Below are 21,945 nucleotides of genomic sequence, written 5' to 3'. Positions count from 1 at the left end.
CCTCTGATCCCAATTCTGTGTATTCACATATATTTCATTAATCTGAGGTTTATTGTTACTCTATTTTCTTTGTTTTTATTTTGGAACTATAACTGGTAGTGCTCAGGGCTTACTCCTAGCTCTGCACCAAGGAATCCCTCCTGTTAGGACTTGAGGAACCATAGGAGATACCAAGAAACCTGGGTCAGATGCTTACTAGATAAATGCCCTACCTCTGATCTATTAACTTAATATTTAATAAAATTATTAACTACATTTTAACAATTCTTCAAGTTTCTTTCTAGATAGGTTGTTTTTTATTTTTTTAATTTTTTAATAATTTTTATTTTGACCATATTGACTTACATATCTTTCACTTTTATCCCAGTTTTTACCATAGAAGTATTCACAATTCTGAATACATTTAAGCTTCTTTATATCTGCCCAGAATGTTTCATGTAACATGTTTTGAGTAATATTTGAAATGCAAACACTAATTATAAGAGTTCTTTATTATTTTATTATACTATTTACTTAAATTATATTATTGTTAATGTAGTTTATTATATATTATTATTATTATTTGGTCCCTAGGTAAGTTCTTGACTTGTCCCTGTTTTTGTATAACTCTGGCTTCACTCCTTTACCCAATCATTTTGAATAACTTAGTTTTTCCATTAATATTACTTTTAATGTAACTTTGCCTAGAATGTTTTCCTTCCAAACTACTTATTTTCATAAATCCAGTCAAAAATAATTGCATTCAAAAAGACTTTTCTCTCTTCTTTCACCTGTTCCCACTATCCTAAAAGAATCAATTGACTTCTCCCTTGACCCACTACTGTAATCTCTGTATCCACTAAATATTCTACCATAGTGACACATTTTATTTTATAATTTTATTCTCATCTTAAGCATATAATTATTTTTTAACATAATTTTTATTTTGATCATAGTGGCTTACATATTGTTGACAATAATATTTTAGGTACATATTTACATAAAATCAGGGGGGATTCCCATCACCGGTTTGTCTTCCCTACTCCTCCGTTTTTGTCCTACCTTCCATATCCTCTTCCCTCACCCCCAGGGCTGCTAGAAAATGTGGTCCCCTCTGTACCTATCCTATTGCTTCATAGTCTTATGCCTGTTTGGTCCTGATGCCTCCTTTATTTCCCCCTCTAATTGGGAGGCAGGAGTAGGTAGTTCAAGTTATGTGGTTTTGTTTATTTTTAAAATTTATTTATCTGGTAAAGATAATGTTCAGGAGCCATGGTAGATAGTGTCTGGAGGGACATATTCTGGAATTTGAGCCAATGACTCAGCCTAAATCTCTTGCTTAGCAAGTGATTTATTTAAACTATCTACTATCTCTCTAGCTCAAAGGATAGAATTATTATATTAACACATTACCTCAAGCAACACCATCAGCACTATATTTAGTATTCAGTATAACTTTTTGTTGTTAAATTAATCACTTAAAAATAAATGTTAGAGGGGCCAGAGTGATAGCACCGCGGTAGGGGCTTTGCCTTTCATGCAGTTGACACAGGACAGCCCTGGGTTCAATCCCAGGCATCCTATATGGTCCTCCAAGCCAGGAGCAATTTCTGAGGGCATAGGCTGGAGTAACCCCTGAGCATCACAGGGCGTGGCCCTCAAACCAAAATAAAATAAAATGAAAATAAATAAATGCTAGTATATATGTCTAGCAGTATAAAAAAAGCCATCAAATTATTCTCTTTCTTTCAAAATTCTTTAACTACCGTATTTCCAGTATTTTGAAATGAAAAAAAGTCAACCGAAAATAGGGGTCATCTTATACGCCGAGTATAACCCGAAAAACGATATGCCGTTAAACAAAAAAATCGTCTGCATATTGCCACGAAACGAATTTTCCCACTTGATCTTGCACCAATCACTGCAAGGCTGCTCGGACCGCCTCTCTAACTCAGCCAATCCAAGCAGGCTTTTTATGCATACAAATTAGACAATATTCTGGACCCGAATCTACACTGTAAAAAGCCTGCTCAGATTGGCCAGAGTCAGAGAGGAAGTCTATTACAGTATAACCTTTGAACCTTTGCTTGTTGTGATTGGCTCACTGTGGTACATGAGCACAGGAAGACATGCAGCACATGCAGCACAGGAACATTCTGTCTGATACAGCGAATGTAGGCCTAAACCTATTTTTAACTGTAAAATTAGGGGGTCATCTTATATGCCAGAAAACATGGTACATCTGGACTTAGTTGTTTTGCTTACAGGAAATGTTAGAGTAAGCAACTGAACGATTCTACATGGAAGAAAATAAGGAAGAAATTGCAGATAAATATGTTATATGAATTTTGGTTCCTGGTATCCAAGTCACATCCTCTTGGTATATTTTTTATTTTAACTACATATAAAGTGAGACATTTGTATTTTTTTTCTTTTTTCTAATTTTATTTTATTGTGATTTACAAAGTCCTTCATACTTGGATTACAGACATACAATGAATCAGGGCCAATTTCACCACCAGTGTTGACCTTCCTCCACCAATGTTCACAGCGTGTATCCTATAACTATAACACCACACTTTACCCCAAGGCCTACCAGTATAACAGGCAAATTCAAAGTTTAGATTGTTAAGAGGTTGGGTCTCTTATTGTTTAGTTTGGCTTGGCTATTTAATTCTGTCCTTTTTTTTTCTTTTTTTTTAATTTTTTTATTTTATTTTAATTATGACAACAAAGATGCAAAGAAAGAGGACAGGGTAAAGTTACAGTGGAAGCCCAATCACCCATAAACAGAATTCTCGGTAGTCCCATCGATGATATCCCAGCCTTGAACTTTCAGCCAAAGAACATTAAGAAAAACAAAACTGAACCCATGTACAATACAATTACTTTGTCCCTCAAATCCCCAGTTGTAGTACATACTATTTCTTAGCAGCACACAATATAATCTAAAGACATTAGACTTATGTAACTCCTTAAACATTGAAGGCAAAGTACATTTCTCTAGTTCCATGCACATGCTTACTAGTTTAAGTTAACCTCAAAAGTTTTAGTGGGTTGTTTTTCTTAAGGATTGGAGTCAAGGGAACATAGTAAAAAACGGTAAAGTGGCATTTGTTTGCATAGGCTCACCAAAACATAAGGGACATGGAAAGACAAATTATGGTCTAAATACAAGGAGACCCTACCCCTGAAGTTTCCTGGCACAGGACTGACTCTAGGATCCAGGCAAACTAGTTTGTCCAATTCAAGTCATCGTCTGTAGTGGCAATACACCTCCATTCCTCACATAGTCTCTGTTGTTGGTATCATGCTTCTGTATTAAAGATCCTGGAGTCTGCATATCCCATATTGCAGTCAGGATGGTGCAGAGCATCCTCTCGTTTCACCTCACACTTAAGGGGCACTAGAGAGAACCATGTCCTGTAGAACTGGTCATTGTTGTTGTCAAGTCTTCTCAGTGTAAATGGAAGTCTCTTTTAGGAGGTCGATGTCAGACCCTTGGTAGAGTCTTTCCTGATAGAGGACTGCTTCCAGCTGTTGCTATAAAAGACCTTGGATGTTTCGTAGATAGCTTGCCTGGTTCCGGCGTGAATGGAGGATGCCCATTCTTCTGAGGCCTGTGCCAGATCATTATATCAATGTTCAGGGTGTAGGGTACATTGTACTGAGATTTATTAGATAAGAACTTATCTGTATGTATGGTGTTTTCCCATTTTAATGTGTCTATGCAAACAAGGATCAATGCCATGAAACATTATTGGTGCATCTGGAGGCAATAGGAACAAGACCAGCAATTTCCATGACATAGTTCAATCATAGGCTACTAACTGAGGGACAGTTCCAACAACAATCCTTACTGAACAGCTTACAAAGAAAAGACAAGATGAAAAGTGGATAGAAACATCATGGTAGAAGAATATATAGAGAGTTACATCAGTTAAAGAAAATACCTATAAAATATTCAAAAGATATATGTGTTCAATATGTGTTCAATTTGTGTCCTTCTAAATAGTTCTGGGATTTGTTAGATCTACTGTATGTCTTAGGTCAGAGATTAGAACTATGTGTTACTGAAGTTAAGAAGGGTAAATCTGGGGTACTGATGGTTGGGAGGAGCATATGTTCGCGTGGGGGGCGCTAGCCACCACGCGGTTTGCAAAATGTAGACTGTATGAAATTGCCAGTGACAGCCTGAGTATAGCTGAGCAGCTATCTGCCACCCACCAGATCAAACTCCACCCCCTAAGCCCCACCCTAGGCCCAGTGGTCTGGGCCCGGCCTGGGGAGTGGGGGAAAAACCCAGGGTGTCCCATCAGCTCCTTCCAGAACCCACCTGGAGATCCGGAGGACTAGGGGGGAGAGGGGAGTCGGGTGACCCAAGTCCCGGAGGCCCCCCTACCCTAGGCCGGGCTAACAGGCCGCTGGCACATGCGGAGGCCTGCCAGCTGCCCACCCCGTGCCCGGCTAAAAAATCCTGCTTCCAGGAAGGGAGAGAGACCCTCCCAAGCCCGAAGGACAGGGATTTAAGCCCCACCCTAGGCCAGTGACATTTGTATTTTTGTGAAGGACTTTCTCTGATCTTTACAAGATCTGGGCTGCTCAAGCATAGCTAAATCAGAGTTAAAGCTCATCTTCCCAAAAGGAGTTAGTAATTAAATATATCAGTATCGTGCCTCTTAGGTAGAAAATTCCAGGAATATACTCTTTGGTTTTTGGACCACACCTAGCCATGCTTTAGGGCCTAGGATATTTTTTATGCTTCTTAGTATTCCAAATCTACTTAAACTCCCCATTTTACAGGGGGTGATGTCAATAGCATATCTTCCTATTAGCATTTTCTTCCTGTTTGTCCTCCAGCATCCATGCTTTTGTTTCGTTAGATTACCTTTCAGAAAATACTTCCATTCAAGATTCAGGATGCTCTTTCAGGGAATTTAAAACAATTCAAGGTTGTGCTTTCTGTATAATACATTAATATGTGAAAAGTCATATTTATATGTGTGATTTTATATATGCATATTTATAAATATAAAAAACATATATAAAAATAGTTTGGAAAGACATGAACTAAATTATTGATTGCTCTATCTACAGGTACTTAAATATTTTTCCTTGCTTTATCTCTATTATCCTAGTTTTATTTTGATTTTTAAATATCTAAGCACATATATTATTTCTGTATTTGAAATATAGTATCAATGCTGCTTTATAAAATGTAGTATTTAACTTTTAATTCATTATTTGTTATTGTTTCTATACAGTTCAGTGATGAATGAGTCTGAGAAATAGGAGAAATGTAAATGTACTGAGAAAGACTCCATAATGTTTTAAGGAAGGTTAAGAATATACAAGTCAAAAACCGGCTAAGCTTTGCAAAAGCCGGCTCCCTGTGTGTGACACCAGGCGGGGAAAATCCGCGAAAGTACACCGGCCCAGTGGGGTTCAACTGTGAAAGACTGTGAGTGTGACCTGTCTATGTCTGTCTACTGTCCTCTTGCGTGAAACTCTTGCGAGTGGGGCAAGGAGAGGCTCCAGAAACCTCGCTCGCCCAGACGCCATTTTCAGGGAGGGACTTCAGAGCATAAAAACCGGCTAAGCTTTGCAAAAGCCGGCTCCCTGTGTGTGACACCAGGCAGGGAAAATCCGCGAAAGTACACCAGCCCAGTGGGGCTCAACTGTGAAAGACTGTGAGTGTGACCTGTCTATGTCTGTCTACTGTCCTCTTGCGGTGAAACTCTTGCGAGTGGGGCAAGGAGAGGCTCCAGAAACCTCGCTCGCCCAGACGCCATTTTCAGGGAGGGACTTCAGAGCATAAAAACCGGCTAAGCTTTGCAAAAGCCGGCTCCCTGTGTGTGACACCAGGCGGGGAAAATCCGCGAAAGTACACCGGCCCAGTGGGGCTCAACTGTGAAAGACTGTGAGTGTGACCTGTCTATGTCTGTCTACTGTCCTCTTGCGTGAAACTCTTGCGAGTGGGGCAAAAAGAGGCTCCAGAGGAGCACGGCCGCGTAGCGAAGCGGAGCGGCCGTGCACTCTTTCTAAGGAAAGAACTCCATTGCAACAAGAAGGAAAAATCACACTAAGAACGGCGCTATATCACAGAAGCAAACATTTCTCTCTGGACTGTCTTCTCTGTTGCATGCTCGGGCCTAAGATTTGACCCAGTGTGAGGCTTCATCCACGGAGGACTCCCCTCCCTTAGAGGCAAGTCAGCCCATCCAGAAAGGGAGGAGCCAGAGGAGTGTGCTGCCTACATCATATAGACAATGAATACCACCACAACACGTAGAAAAACCCACAATACAAGTGTGACAATGGGGAAACAACGCAGGCCAGCATCAGACATAGAGAATGAAGATGACAATTCTGAGGATCAGATAATGACTGACCAACTAATCAACCTCTCAGATAAGGACTTTAGACTAGCAATATGGAAGATGCTCAACAGACTCCAAGAAACCATGGATTGAGTTGAACAGAACACTAATAAGAACCAAGAAAATATGAAGGCAGAAATCACAAAACTCCAAACTGAAATAACATGTCAACTAACAGGACTGAAAAAGTCAGTAAACGAAGTGAATGACAAAATGGATAAGCTCTGGGACAGGGTATCAGAAGCTGAGAATAAACTTGGTGCTGTGGAAGATGAGATACATAACAATTCCATACAGCAGGAGAGATTGGACAAAAAACTTAAAGCAAATGAGCAGACAATAGAAAAATTAGTCAAAGAATGGGAACAGACGAAAATAGAAGTCTATGATAAGATCAACAGAAACAACTTAAGAATCATTGGAGTCCCAGAGACCCAGGAAGAAAATTTCCAGGAAGAATCTATGGTCAAGAACATCACTAAAGAGAAACTTCCAGAGCTAAAGAATATATGTGATCAAATCCTGCATGCCCGAAGAGTACCAACCAAAAGAGACCCCAGAAAAACCACCCCAAGACACATCCTAGTCACAATGACAAATCCCACAGATAGAGACAGAATTCTGAAAATAGCAAGATCAAAAGGGGAAATCACGTTCAAGCAAGCTTCCCTGAGATTTACAGCAGACCTGTCACCAGAAACGCTAAATGCCAGAAAGCAGTGGTGGGATATTGTGACAAGACTGAATGAAATGAATGCTTCACCCAGAATACTATACCCAGCAAAACTCACTTTCCAGTTTGATGGAAGAATACATGGTTTCACAGACAAAAAACAGCTCAGAAACTTCACAGACACAAAACCAGTCTTAAGAGAAAAACTGAAAGACCTAATCTAAGACAAGACTACCTAAAAGACACACCAAATTTTGAAATAAAGATGGCGTTAAATCCCAGGACAATTCTTTCTCTCAACGTCAATGGACTAAATGCACTAGTTAAGAGACACAGAGTGCTAAATGGATCAAAAAACTCAATCCAACCTTCTGCTGCCTACAAGAAATGCACCTGAATAGTCAGAACAAACATAGACTCAAAATAAAAGGCTGGAGAAAAATTATCCAAGCAAACAACACCCATAAAAAAGCTGGAGTGGCCATACTAATATCAGATAATGCAAACTTTATACTCAGGAAGGTTGTAAGGGACAAAGACGGACATTTTATATTAATCAAGGGGTACGTAGAGCAGGAAGAATTCACTCTCCTAAACATATATGCACCAAATGAGGGGCCAGCAAAATATTTAATACAACTGTTGACAAATCTGAAAAATAATATCAACAACAACACAATAATTGTGGGGGACCTTAACACGGCTTTGTCAACACTGGACAGGTCAACCAGACTGAAACCCAACAAGAATATACTAGACCTGAGGAGAGAAATGGAAGAAATAGGCCTAGTGGATATATATAGGACACTCCATCCCCAGAAACCTGGATACACATTCTTCTCCAATGTACATGGGACATTCTCCAGGATAGACTACATGCTGGCACATAAAACATACCTCCATAAGATCAAGAGGATAGAAATTTTGCAGACTACCTTCGCTGACCACAAGGCTCTGAAATTATTTGTGAACTCCAAAGGGACTCAGAAGAAACACTTTAACACCTGGAAGTTAAACAGCCTCATGCTCAATAACCAGTGGGTCCGAGATGAAATCAAGGAGGAAATAAAAAGGTTCCTGGGAACAAATGACAATCAAGACACAAACTCTCAGAACTTATGGGACACAGCAAAAGCAGTACTGAGAGGAAAATTTATAGCTTTGCAAGCACACATCAGGAAGGAAGAAGGAGCTTACCTGAGTAGCTTAATGACACAGCTAATAGAACTAGAAAATGCTCAACAAAAGGACCCAAGAATAGGAAGACAGAAGGAAATAACAAAGCTGAGAGCAGAAATCAACGAAGTGGAAACTCAAAAAACAATCCGAAAGATCAACGAAAGCAGAAGTTGGTTCTTTGAAAAAATAAACAAGATTGATAGACCACTGGCAAACCTAACAAAGAAAGAGAGAGAGAGAAACTTGATAACTCGTATCAGGAATGAAAAAGGAGAGATCACTACTGATATGACAGAGATTCAAAGGGTAATCAGAAACTACTTTGAAAAACTCTACGCCACTAAAAATGAGAACCTGGAAGAAATGGATATATTCTTGGACTCTTATAATCTTCCACGGTTGAAGGAAGAGGATGTAGCATATCTAAACACCCCCATCACCATTGATAAAATTAAAACAGTAATCAAATGTCTGCCGAAAAACAAAAGCCCAGGTCCAGAAGGATTCACTAATGAATTCTATCAAACTTTTCAAGAGGAACTACTGCCAATCTTGGCAAGACTCTTTCATGAAATTGAACAAACAGAAACACTTCCAAATAGCTTTTATGAAGCTAACATCACCTTGATACCTAAACCAGACAGAGACGCTACCAAAAAAGAAAATTACAGACCAATATCACTGATGAATGCAGATGCAAAGATCCTCAACAAAATCCTGGCAAATAGGATTCAATGCCTCGTTAAGAAGATCATCCACTACGATCAAGTAGGTTTCATCCCAGGAATGCAAGGATGGTTTAACATCCGTAAATCTATCAACATAATACACAACATCAATAACAAGAAAAATAAAAACCACATGATCATATCAATAGATGCAGAGAAAGCATTTGATAAGATCCAACACCCATTCTTGATCAAAACTCTCAGCAAGATGGGAATGGAGGGAACCTTTCTCAATATAGTGAAGGCCATCTACCACAAGCCAGTGGCAAATATTATCCTCAATGGAGAAAAACTGAAAGCCTTCCCTCTAAATTCTGGCACAAGACAAGGCTGTCCTCTCTCACCACTCCTATTCAACATAGCACTGGAAGTACTTGCTATAGCGATTAGGCAAGAAAAGAATATCAAGGGAATCCAGATAGGAAAGGAAGAAGTCAAGCTCTCACTGTTTGCAGATGACATGATACTCTACTTAGAAAACCCTAAAGACTCTATCAAAAAGCTTCTAGAAACAATAGACTCATATAGCAAGGTGGCAGGCTACAAAATTAACACACAAAAATCAATGGCCTTTCTATATACCGATAGTAATAAGGATGAAATGGACATTAAGAAAACAACCCCATTCACAATAGTGCCACACAAACTCAAGTATCTTGGAATCAACTTGACTAAATATGTGAAGGACCTATACAAAGAAAACTATAAAACTCTGCTCCAAGAAATAAGAGAGGACACACGGAAATGGAAACGCATACCCTGCTCATGGATTGGCAGGATTAACATCATCAAAATGTCAATACTCCCCAAGGCATTATACAGATTTAATGCCATCCCTCTAAAGATACCCATGACATTCTTCAAAGAAGTGGATCAGACACTTTTGAAATTCATTTGGAACAATAAACACCCTCGAATAGCTAAAGCAATCATTGGGAAAAAGAATATGGGAGGAATTACTTTCCCCAACTTTAAACTGTACTACAAAGCAACAGTTATCAAAACAGCATGGTATTGGAATAAGGATAGGTCCTCAGATCAGTGGAATAGGCTTGAATACTCAGAAAATGTTCCCCAGAGATACAACCACCTAATTTTTGATAAAGGAGCAGGAAATCCTAAATGGAGCAGGGAAAGCCTCTTCAACAAGTGGTGTTGGCACAATTGGATAGCCACTTGCAAAAAATTAAACTTAGACCCCCAGCTAACATCATGTACAAAGGTAAAATCCAAATGGATTAAAGACCTCGATATCAGCCCCAAAACCATAAGATATATAGAACAGCACATAGGCAAAACACTCCAGGACATTACAGGCATCTTCAAGGAGGAAACTGCACTCTCCAAGCAAGTGAAAGCAGAGATTAACAGATGGGAATATATTAAGCTGAGAAGCTTCTGCACCTCAAAGGAAATAGTGCCCAGGATACAAGAGCCACCCACTGAGTGGGAGAAACTATTCACCCAATACCCATCAGATAAGGGGCAAATCTCCAAAATATACAAGGCACTGACAGAACTTTACAAGAAAAAAACATCTAACCCCATCAAAAAATGGGGAGAAGAAATGAACAGACACTTTGACAAAGAAGAAATACACATGGCCAAAAGACACATGAAAAAATGTTCCACATCACTAATCATCAGGGAGATGCAAATCAAAACAACGATGAGATACCACCTCACACCACAGAGAATGGCACACATCACAAAGAATGAGAATAAACAGTGTTAGCGGGGATGTGGAGAGAAAGGAACTCTTATCCACTGCTGGTGGGAATGCTGTCTAGTTCAACCTTTATGGAAAGCGATATGGAGATTCCTCCAAAAACTGGAAATCGAGCTCCCATATGATCCAGCTATACCACTCCTAGGAATATACCCTAGGAACACAAAAATACAATACAAAAATCCCTTCCTTACAGCTATATTCATTGCAGCTCTATTTACCATAGCAAGACTCTGGAAACAACCAAGATGCCCTTCAACAGACGAATGGCTAAAGAAACTGGTACATATACACAATGGAATATTATGCAGCTGTCAGGAGAGATGAAGTCATGAAATTTTCCTATACATGGATGTACATGGAATCTATTATGCTGAGTGAAATAAGTCAGAGAGAGAGAAAAAAACGCAGAATGGTCTCACTCATCTATGGGTTTTAAGAAAATTGAAAGACACCCTTGTAATAATAATTTTCAGACACAAAAGAGAAAAGAGCTGGAAGTTCCAGCTCACCTCAGGAAGCTCACCACAAAGAGTGATGAGTTTAGTTAGGGAAATAACTACATTTTGAACTGTCCTAATAATGAGAATGTATGAGGAAAATGGAGAGCCTGTCTAGAGTACAGGCGGGGGTCGGGTGGGGCGAAGGGAGACTTGGGACATTGGTGATGGGAATGTTGCACTGGTGATGGGTGGTGTTCTTTACATGACTGAAACCCAAACACAATCATGTATGTAATTAAGGTGTTTAAATAAATTAAAAAAAAAAAAGAAAAGAAAAAAAAAAGAATTTTATGAAAAAAAAAAAAAAAGAATATACAAGTCATAACTGGGCTCCTGGGAAGACAGGATCCTATACATATCAGAGTTGATATTTATGGGATTATATTTTAGTTATATTCATTCCTCCCTGTAAACTCCTTCACATGCTCACATTAAAATACTAAGAGAACAAAGACACAGTCTCAGCACAGATGGAGGAAAATGGTTGCTTTAAATCAGCACTTCATAATTTATGCCTGCATGGATTAGAAGGCTGTCTTACCGCTACTAATAGCACCTGATGTGACTCGGCAGGAAACTCCTACAACATGCACGTTCTTCATAAGCTGGTTATCCTCCTATACACGTAATCTTTTTCCAATCAATCCCCCACAAAAGAAAATAAATATTTGTAGATTAAAGGAGAACTGCCTTCTCATCCTTTACAGCTGCTGGCATGCAAGCTGTTAAGCCCAGAGTGTTTAATTAATGGATAGATACCATTAGAGAGACAGCTGGACCTGAATTCAGATGAGCTTGGATTCAAAGTGCCTGGAGATAAAGATCTGAAAGTGGAAAAGCTGAGCTGCAATTGGGCTCATTTATAACAAAGACTGTTAAAGGTCAACTGTGTTTTCTTGTGCTAAAGATAAAGACATGCTATTAAAAACAATTGGAAAGTAATTCATAAGGGAGCAGTAAGTCACTCATGCTAAATTAATTTGTCTTTCTGATAGCATGGCACTCATGATGGGAAAGTAAATTTACCTACAATCAAGATCTTTCAAAACAGCCATTGATCATGTTCTCATACAAATCCACTGCAATATACTGTGGATGTCGGGATCATTGGTCCTGTCTGATCATAGCAGCCCACAGCTCATTACAACCCCTTCCCAGTATGGATTTTTGCTATTTCCCCTAATTACATTAAGTGCAGTGGCATTTCTATGGACATGCTAAGAAACTGACACTTTTTTATTGCTTGTGATGAACTGATGACTAAGGATAGCTGATCATGCAGTTTCTTGACATTGAGGTAACAGAATCTTTTAGTTTACTGCCTTCCACTAACCATCTCTGCACCTTCTGTCCTTTACTCCATCATGTTCAAACAAGGAGATACCAGTGATGCTGGTGGAGGTCCCCAGATGACTCATATGAAGTGGAGAGAAGAAAGAGGACAGCCTCAAGAAGGAAATCTACCACTTTCTCTCAATCCACCTGTCACCTAAGAAGTGACTGGGGATATATAGCGCTAATTAGAGTCTGCTGTGAATCTTGGTCTTTGCAGGAAAAGCAATGGAGTAAAAATAGGTTTTATTTTGTAGTTTTCAGCAAAGAGAGACAGAGAAAGAGAGCAAGAGAAAGAGAGAGAAAAACAGGGAAGAGAAGAAATAGGGTTGAGAGGGGAGAATGAGGAGAGACAGGGGAGAGAGATAAAGAGAGGAGAGAAAGTGGAGAGAGGGCAGTGAGAGGAGAGAAAGTGGGAGTGAGAGGAGAGAAAGGGGGAGTGAGAGGAGAGAGAGAGAAACAGAGAAACATGCTCAAGACAGAACATAATCTTCTAGAATATGCAGTGGAGAAAGAAAGCTCCAGCATAAATGTACAAAAGTTTACATTTTGTAAATGTAAATGTAATGTTTCAAGAGAGGAGATACAGGCAACATGTGCTCAGGAACCAAGAACTAGGTAGCAAACATGTGTTTGATTAACACACATGCTTGGGCAGCAAATGCTTGCACCTCCTTTGCTCCAAGTTGGCTTGTATAGGGTTCTCCCAACCTGCCCCAGTTGGGGCTTTTTACCAAGGTAAGAGTTTGTTGCTAAGGTGGTTACCAAGGAGAACTAGAAGCAGTTAATGTTCATCTTTCCTTACCTTTATTCCAACTGAGGCTTGTCTTAGAGTAGGGTCCTGCCTTCTCTGGATCTGTTCTGGTGCCAGAACAGGTAAGTCAGGCCTGATATGTCAGACCTTAGTTACTGTGTCTGGTAGATCCTGGCAGTAATACTTATAGCAGTATAGAGTGAGTAGCAGAGTAACTTCTTTAAATCTCATCTCTTTCTGTTCCAGAACTCAGTGCCAAAGGGATCCTCTAATTTCCTCTCTGCCTGCCTGCTTCACCTACTTAACCAGTATGGAAATTATTTTGTCCATGGAAAATACGTGTAATTATGACTGGCAAGCTTCTTTAGTCCACATAGAGACATGATATATTTGAGGGAACACACCTGGTTGTGCTCTGGACTAACACCTGTCACTGTGCTTAATGCTCCTGGTTCAGAAGACCAACCATATCAGGTGTGTGTGGATGTGTGTGTGGAGTGACAGAAAGATAAAATAGCACCTTGCCCCTCTTCAGCCCAAGACATGATACATTTTCTTTACTCAATTCCTCCATCTTTCATTCAAGTACTACAAATTCCTTTTTCTCCCCCAGCAAATCACCAGTCCCTGGTGTGCCAAAAGGCAATTGCTTTTAGTGCTAGGAAAGTCCAGTCCCCTGAGGCACCTTTTTTTTTTTCCTCTGAGAGAGGCAGAGACTGTGTTTTTTATTTTGCTGCCAGGGATGGAACTGAGAAGGGACAAAGATATTCCATTAGATGGTGACCTTGTGTAAACAATCTGGCCAAGATTTGTTTCTCCCTTCTTGCCAGAGGAAAACTTATTGTTCTTTATTTCTTGGAAACTAATTGAGATGATCTTTATTTCCTAAAATCACAAGAATAATGAGCAATCTTTTGATAGGAATACTTGTGAATCTGCTGCATTTCCAGGCACAAGCTAATGACAGCCCAGCAAGGAAGGCTGCTTACCAACTCTTGGTGTCAGTCAGGAGTGACAGTCAAAGGGAGACAAAGGTGTCTTAGAGTCAACTAAAGTCGCATCCTTATACCCCAATCATTTTCAGATTTTAATAACAGATTTGCAATGCAGATTATGACCTGAAAAGGATAACGTAAGTTTTGTTCCGAGCCTGTTGCCTCTGAAAAAGTAGGAACATATTTCTAGAATGAATGCAATGGTTCACTTTCAGATTTCCTAGGCAGAATTATTATAGGTTGCAGTCAGTGGAGAGAATCCCAGCTATGTAGGTGGTCATATCAGAAAAACACCTTTACTGTAATAAAAGCTAGTGAAAGACTACATGTACTGAATAGAGAGCCAAGGATAACAGTGACTTCAACATGAACAACAGCTATCTACTATAGTTCATATATGATGCCATTTTTTTACATCCAGTATCTTGTTTAATTCTTAAGACCATGCTAGAATATAGAGGTTATTGCTTTTTTTCCACAATATTCAAATAATGTGAGTAAATGTTGTAAGCCCTAAAATTAAGTGTCTAATAATCGAAGGGAAAACTTACAGTTGTGCTGTCTGCTCTGTGCCAGGTATCTGAAAACATTTCATATGTCAAAAGCTTACTAATGAAGTTATTATGTGAGAAATAACTGCAATACATTCTTCTTTTATTTTTTTGTACTCAATCCACCTCTAATCTTTTTAAAAAGTTTTATTATCAGACCATTAGTTACCAATTTGTTCATGATAGTCATTTCAGGCATTAAATATCCAAACAGCAGTCATACCACCAGTGTGACCTTCCCTTTACCAGTGTCCACTGGTATTCACCAGTGTCACTTCACCACTCACTCTGATAGGCCTGCCTCCTTGCAAGCACAAATTCGTATTTTTGTTAGAACACAAAAGCAAATGGAATTATCCAAACTTAGATCAAAAAAAGGTCAATTTGAAGTAATTATTATATTTCTCCTTGACTTTATTAAAATTTGTGTCTAAGGACCTATTACTGGGCTATGGTTGGTATTAGTTGAGCCTTATGTTTTAACTCCTTAGACTCACTGAGCTTGGTAGTTTTCTTTGGAGAATAAACATTTACCATACATACTCGAGTATAAGCTGACCTGATTATAAGCTGAGGTGGAAAATGCAGCAGCCACTGGTAAATTTCAAAAATAAAAACATATACCCAAACTAATTGCAATAATTGAGGAATCAGTAAATAAATAAGTAAATAAATGCATGATTACATTTAAAATACATGATTGCTTGATATACTGTATATCATTAACATACCACATTAAACCGTAATATTCAATGGCAACTTTAATAAAGTGAATAAGCCATCTAAAACAGTAAAGCATTGTAAATAAATGGTTAAAAATTCTGAATCCCTTCAAGCTCACCCAGGGATGCCAAAAAAAATAATCTGAATCCTTATACTCCAAAACCCCTATTATAAGGATTATAAGGATTCAGGATTTATAAACATTTATTGACATGACTTTACTGCCTTAACTAGGTTTTTCACTTAATTAAATGTGCCATTGAATATTTTGGGTTAAATAGTTCAATGGCATACAGTTCAGTTCAGCCACCTACCTCTTAGCTCAGCCTCAACTTGTAGACTGAGCTAAAACACCACCCTCTCCAGCAGACGGCAGAAGATGACTGGAGACTATATGCATTTGATTCGGTGCCCATGCACCAAATCAAATACCCTGTATGATCCGAGTATAAGCTGAGTTCAGGATTTTTGGCACAAATTTTGTGCTGGAAAAACTCAGCTTATACTCGAGTATATAAGTATGTCTTTTGAGGAATACTTCACCTACCACATAAAACTAGCTCAGTAAGTGTAGACATTAAGCAATGCTGGGCAAACAGTCCGGAGATGCCAGAGACCTTCCAGGAGCAGTTCAGCTTGTTCATTACAGGTGAGAACATAATAATTATACAGAGCATGAACAATAGGAGAGATGAGATTGCCCATATATGGGAAGGGTAGGGAGAAATGAAATTGTTGCCCACCAGTCAGGTGGTATTTTTTAGATGTGCAGTGTTACATGTCAGCTAACCTGGCTTAGGGGAAAATAGGATGTGGGCCCCTGTTCTATCTTTACCCATGGCCACAAATAAATAGCAACTGTTTTTTACCTTACAGACACTCCACTACTCTACCAATAAGTGTTTGGTCCAGAGTTGGAGACCTACCACAGTCCAGGTAAGTCCCATTCCACCTCCCTACATAGCTATTGTCAATGAGTAGGCACGTGAAAAAATAATTATATTTAAATGTGCCAAATTTATTGTTCATTTTTGTTTTCAGGCCACACCCAGTGGCCCTCAGAATTTATTCTTGGCTCTGTCCTCAAGTATACCTTTTGGTGGGTCCTGTGGGACCAAATGTGATGCCAATAATTCACTCTGAATCAGCCCTGTTCAAGCGCCCTATCTGTTGTACAATCACTCTGCTCCCTCAAGTTATGTTTTAATTCATCTTATCCTAACAATTCTACAATATAAATCTCTATCATTGACTTTATTTAGCAGAGGTAGAGAGAGAAATCCAGATTATTTAGCATCTTGCCCAAGGTCATGTATCTCTAAAGCTACAAACCTAAGATTTGGTTCATCTATCACCACAAAAAATTCAGTTAACAACTCTGCAGTTGATATGGTACAGAGCATGGGGTGCTTGTCTTGCATGAGACAAACAGATTCAATTGCCAGCATCCCATATAGTTCCCCACACACTGTCAGAAGTGATTTCTGAGTGCAGAACAGGAGTAACTCATGTGTATCACCAAGTATAAAGCCACTCTCAACATCCCAGAAAAAAATTAACAGTTGAAAGCAACAAACATTTATTATTCTTTTTTGTGGGGGAGGCACACCTGTTGACGCTCAGGGGTTACTCCTGGCTATGCACTCAGAAATCAATCCTGGCTTTGGGGGACCATATGGGACACTGAGAGTTCCAACTACAGTCTGTCCAAGCCAGCGCTCCAAAAGGCAGATGCCTTGCAGCTTGCGCTACCGCTCCTACCTCCAATTTATTCTCGATTAACATTTATGAGTGTTGCTTAGCTGAGGCTGTGTTCAGCTGGTTGACTTTGACCTGGACTAATCCAATTCTTTGGGGGTGTCAATAGTGTTAGGGTCCGGAGTCGAAGGATAAGACCACACAATCAGAATAAAAAAAAACAAGACTGTATTCCATCTACCCAAAGCCCCAAACTGACCAGTCAGGGCTACCCCTCACAGGAGGTGGCCCCCATGGGATAGTGGCCACTTTATATAGGCTTGGCATAGAGAATTTACTATATATGGTGATTATTAAACTGATGGGCTAGCAGACAGGAGACTTTCCACAGAGCTAAAATGTGGCCTTGGTAGGAAATCAACCCTCGCCAGATGTCCTGGGGTGGTGCTGTGTTCTCTATCAGCAAGAAATGGAAAGCTAACATTGGGTGGACAAAATGGAATCCCTACTGCTCTAGGTTTTACAGTAGAAACAACCTAGGCCCAGAGTCTATAGCTGTGACCTGAACACTGACCTGTAAATGTTCATCTTATGAAATAATCAAGGAACAAGGTCATCAAAGGAAAGAATGTCTCCTGTGGACCTTAGCACAGAGGCAGCTATCTCCACCTCAGCAAATGTAGCGGAAGTGTGGAAAATATGTCTTTTGTGTGAGAAGTTCCCAAAGTTTCAGGCAAAGATAAGGACAAGGGTTTCACAGTCACAGGATAAAGCTAGGCTGAATTTGAGTCAATGCTACAATCCATCATATAATCCTCTATAATTTTTTTAGGAGTTTTTCATGTCAATTGTGGATATCCTGACTATAGGTAACATAATAAAATGTGAAGCTCTAAGGTTTCCAGCACCCATTTATTCCAGTGGGAGATGGTATATGGAAATGACAGAGAGACAAAGCAAAATCTCCCTGGTATCTAAGACCTTGGGGTCAGTTATCTTCAAAACCCCCATGAGGTGTTGTGTTTCTTTTTTTTTTAATAATAATATCTTTAAGCACCTTGATTATAGACATTATTGTAGGTGGGTTTCAGTCATATAAAGAACACCCCCTTCACCAGTGCAACATTCCTATCACTAATGCCTCCAATCTCCCTCATCTCCCTCCTCTATTTTTCCTATCATTTGATTGATCTTCTGAGGAACTCACCTCAAGCATTTTTTATTTAGATTGTTTTCTGTTGACCACTATCTCAAAGTATTAAACAATAAAAAGCCTTATAAGTAATAAAAATAAAGTACAGTAATTAGAGGCCTGAAACAAAACAGTATAGCAAGTAAGGCACTTACCTTGGACTTGGGCAACCAGGGTAAGGATTGGGGACTGAGGGGGTAAATCCTAGCATTTCATATGGTACCCTGAGCACCACCAGGAGTGATCCCTGAATGCAGAATAATGTCAAAACAAATAAAACCGTAGTAATTAATACTGATATATCCAAGGCCTGGAAAGTGCTGCAGGTAAGGTGCTTGCTATGCATGCAGTTGATCTAGATTCAACTCTCAGCATCCCTTATTGTTCCTGTCATAAGTCCTTCCAGGAGTGATCTTTGAGTGCCACTTAGAAGTAAACCCTGAGCACTATAGGTGAAAGAAAAGAAATAGAAAGAAGGAAGGAAGGAAGGAAGGAAGGAAGGAAGGAAGGAAGGAAGGAAGGAAGGAAGGAAGGAAGGAAGGAAGGAAGGAAGGGAGGGAGGAAGGAAGGGAGAGAGGGAGGGAGGAAGGAAGGAAGGAAGGAAGGAAGGAAGGAAGGAAGGAAGGAAGGAAGGAAGGAAGGAAGGAAGGAAGGAAGAAAGGAAGGAAGAAGGTAGGGAGGGAGGGAGGGAGGAAGGAAGGAAGGAAGAAAGGAAGGAAGGAAGGAAGGAAGGAAGGAAGGAAGGAAGGAAGGAAGGAAGGAAGGAAGGGAGGGAGGGAGGGAAGGGAAGGGAAGGGAAGTGAAAAGAAGGTAAGGAAAGAGGAGGGAAGAGAAGGGAAGTGGAGGGAAGGGAAGGGAAGGGTAGAGAGGAGGGGGAAGGGAGAAAGGAAGGAAGGAAGGAAGTAAAAGAAAGAAAAAAAGAAAAGAAAGAAGGAAAAAGAAAGGAAGAAAGGGAGTGAGGGAGCGAGAAAGGGAAAGAAGAAAACCGTTTTTAACATTGGTTTATACTATTTTCAATGGATGATAGCAGACTGGGAACAAAAAGAAAAGTCAAGATTGAAGCTTTGCTCTCAAAAAACTCATAATCTAGCAGAGACTCAACAAGCTCAGCTTTGTGATAATGTTCAATGCATGTAATTTTCTTCTAAAAGAAAAGATATGAGAGAGTGGCATTGAACTGATTCTGGCAATAAGTAAAAAAGTCTCATGGAGGAGTTTGTGTGATAGAAGGTTTGAAGGGTTCAAAATATGAATTTTCTTATAAAAAGAAATATGTGGTGATTGGCAGTACAAATTTTGTTTGTTGTTATTTCAGAGAAGAAAACACTAGGATGTTGAAGCTGGTGAGCAGTCACAAAGGACTAAGATTTATAGTATCTTACCAAGAGATCAGAATCACTTGATGATTGATTTGAAAAAGAAATTTAAAAGAAAAGTAGTGAAAGAATATGTCAAAATGCCTCTAAGAACTTTTCTAGGGAGTTGAACCTTGTTTGGTAGCATTACTATGCCTTATTTAATTGACATTAAAGTATCATGGATTATAGAAAGTGTTCCTTGAGATGTTCCTACTCTTTTGATCCTGACTTTACATTTACCAAGCAACCTTTTCACAATCATTTTGTTTCCCATGTAGGAGGCTCTTTAAGAAATGAAATGAACTAGCCAGCATATTATAGTATTCCAATATTCTTGGCTTTTATACCTTACCATAAGAGTGACAAATTGACAAGCTAGTTTATAAAATAAACTCTGGAGAGTCTGGTGTGTAGTCGTGATTGTTTTACAGAATCCCAACAGAAGCTAAACAGGATTGACATTCTGGAACATGAGCACTTTGACTCAGGAAGAACTTCAGGCACCAGGGCTGCTACTGTTTCAGAAGCAAAAACCCTATATAAAACCTGGCCTGTTTTGCTCTTATTATTGTTTGGGGATTTCTGATACTTCATACTGGCAATTTGTGGACCTTTTTTTTAATAGCTCACAAGAAAGTAGAATAGAAATAATTTTGCTAAGTACAGCAGAGATCAGTTATATGCATTGTGTGATTCACTGTACTATCATCACTCTAGCACACAGCAGAGCAATGTGTAAAAGATGTTTCCTGCTGCTAAAGATTTGCATTATGCACTCATTTGCGAGGGAATGTTTTAGCTGAAATACAGTGATTGGACCAATTTGGAATCATGTAACTAGAAAGATAAAGATACTTTTTGAAATTTCGAGCTTGCCAGGAGCAATTTTGAATGCAGAGTCAAGAGTAACCCTTGAGCACTGCCAGGTGTGACTCAAAATAAACAAAAACCAAAAAAAAAAAAAAAGAAAAGGAAAAAGTTAAAAAAAATAGAATAGAAATTACAAAGCATCAGCTGAGTTGAAGAACAAAGCTTTATTATTATTTTAATTGTTGATCGAGGTATTGTTATTTACAGTGTTAATGATAATTTCATGCATGCATCATTTCAACACCATACCCATCGCCAGGGTGTCCATGTCTCTTCATTAAGATGAAAAATGTCCCTCATAACTCTCCTCCTAAGCTCATTTCTGTGGACCAACTTTCCAGCTTTGTTGCCTATGAACATTTCTTGCTCTCTTATTGTGTGCCACTAAATCCACAAATAGGAGATATCATTCTGCAGCTATCCCTTTTCTTCTGACTGAATTTATCAGCCTGGTGCTTTCTAGTTCTATCCATGTAGTAGCAAATTGCATGATTTTATACTTTCTATGGTTGCATAGTATTTATTTATTTGTTTGTTTGTTTTTGGGCCACACCCGGTGGTGCTCAGGAGTTATTCTGGCTGGCTGCTCAGAAATAGCTCCTGGCAGGCACAGGGGACCATATGGGACACCGGGATTCGAACCAACCACCTTAGGTCCTGGATCGGCTGCTTGCAAGGCAAACACCGCTGTGCTATCTCTCTGGGCCTGGTTGCATAGTATTTCATTGTGTGTATATGCTATACCTTCTTGATCCATTCATCAGTACTTGAGCAGTTAGGTTTTTTTCCATGTCTTAGCTATATACTAAGTGCTGCAATGAACATAAGTGTGCATATGTCAATAAAGTTTTAAGTGTTCTTTACTTGGGTAAATGGGATAGGGCTTAAAACTGACTTTCTAAAAAAAAAAGTCTTGTTTTTGTTTTCCATGTATTTTGGAATGCATGTTAGGCAGAAGGATGAATATTTGTATTTTTGAGTAATAGGAAGGCTTTTCCCCAAATCTGGTATTTTATTCCTGTAAGCTCCTTATAATCCTCATTTGGTATTACCATCTTGGATTCTTGCTGATAGGTATAAAACTCACATTCTGAGATATGCTGCAAGGTGTCAGCTAAATGGCAAAGAACCAGTGTGAGGCAATGTCATGCCAGTTGGAGAGTTTCTTGTTTCAAAACCAAATGTAGTATCATCAAGTTTCTTATTAAAATGGGAATGTTGAGGAAACAGAGTCTATATATTAAGCCATTCTTCCTTTTTGTCAAAATCTGAGATATTCCATTGTCAGTGTGAGAGACACA

This window comes from Suncus etruscus, chromosome 1 (genome assembly GCF_024139225.1).
Source record: "Suncus etruscus isolate mSunEtr1 chromosome 1, mSunEtr1.pri.cur, whole genome shotgun sequence".
NCBI lineage: Eukaryota > Metazoa > Chordata > Mammalia > Eulipotyphla > Soricidae > Suncus > Suncus etruscus.
This window is presented reverse-complemented; position numbering follows the sequence as displayed.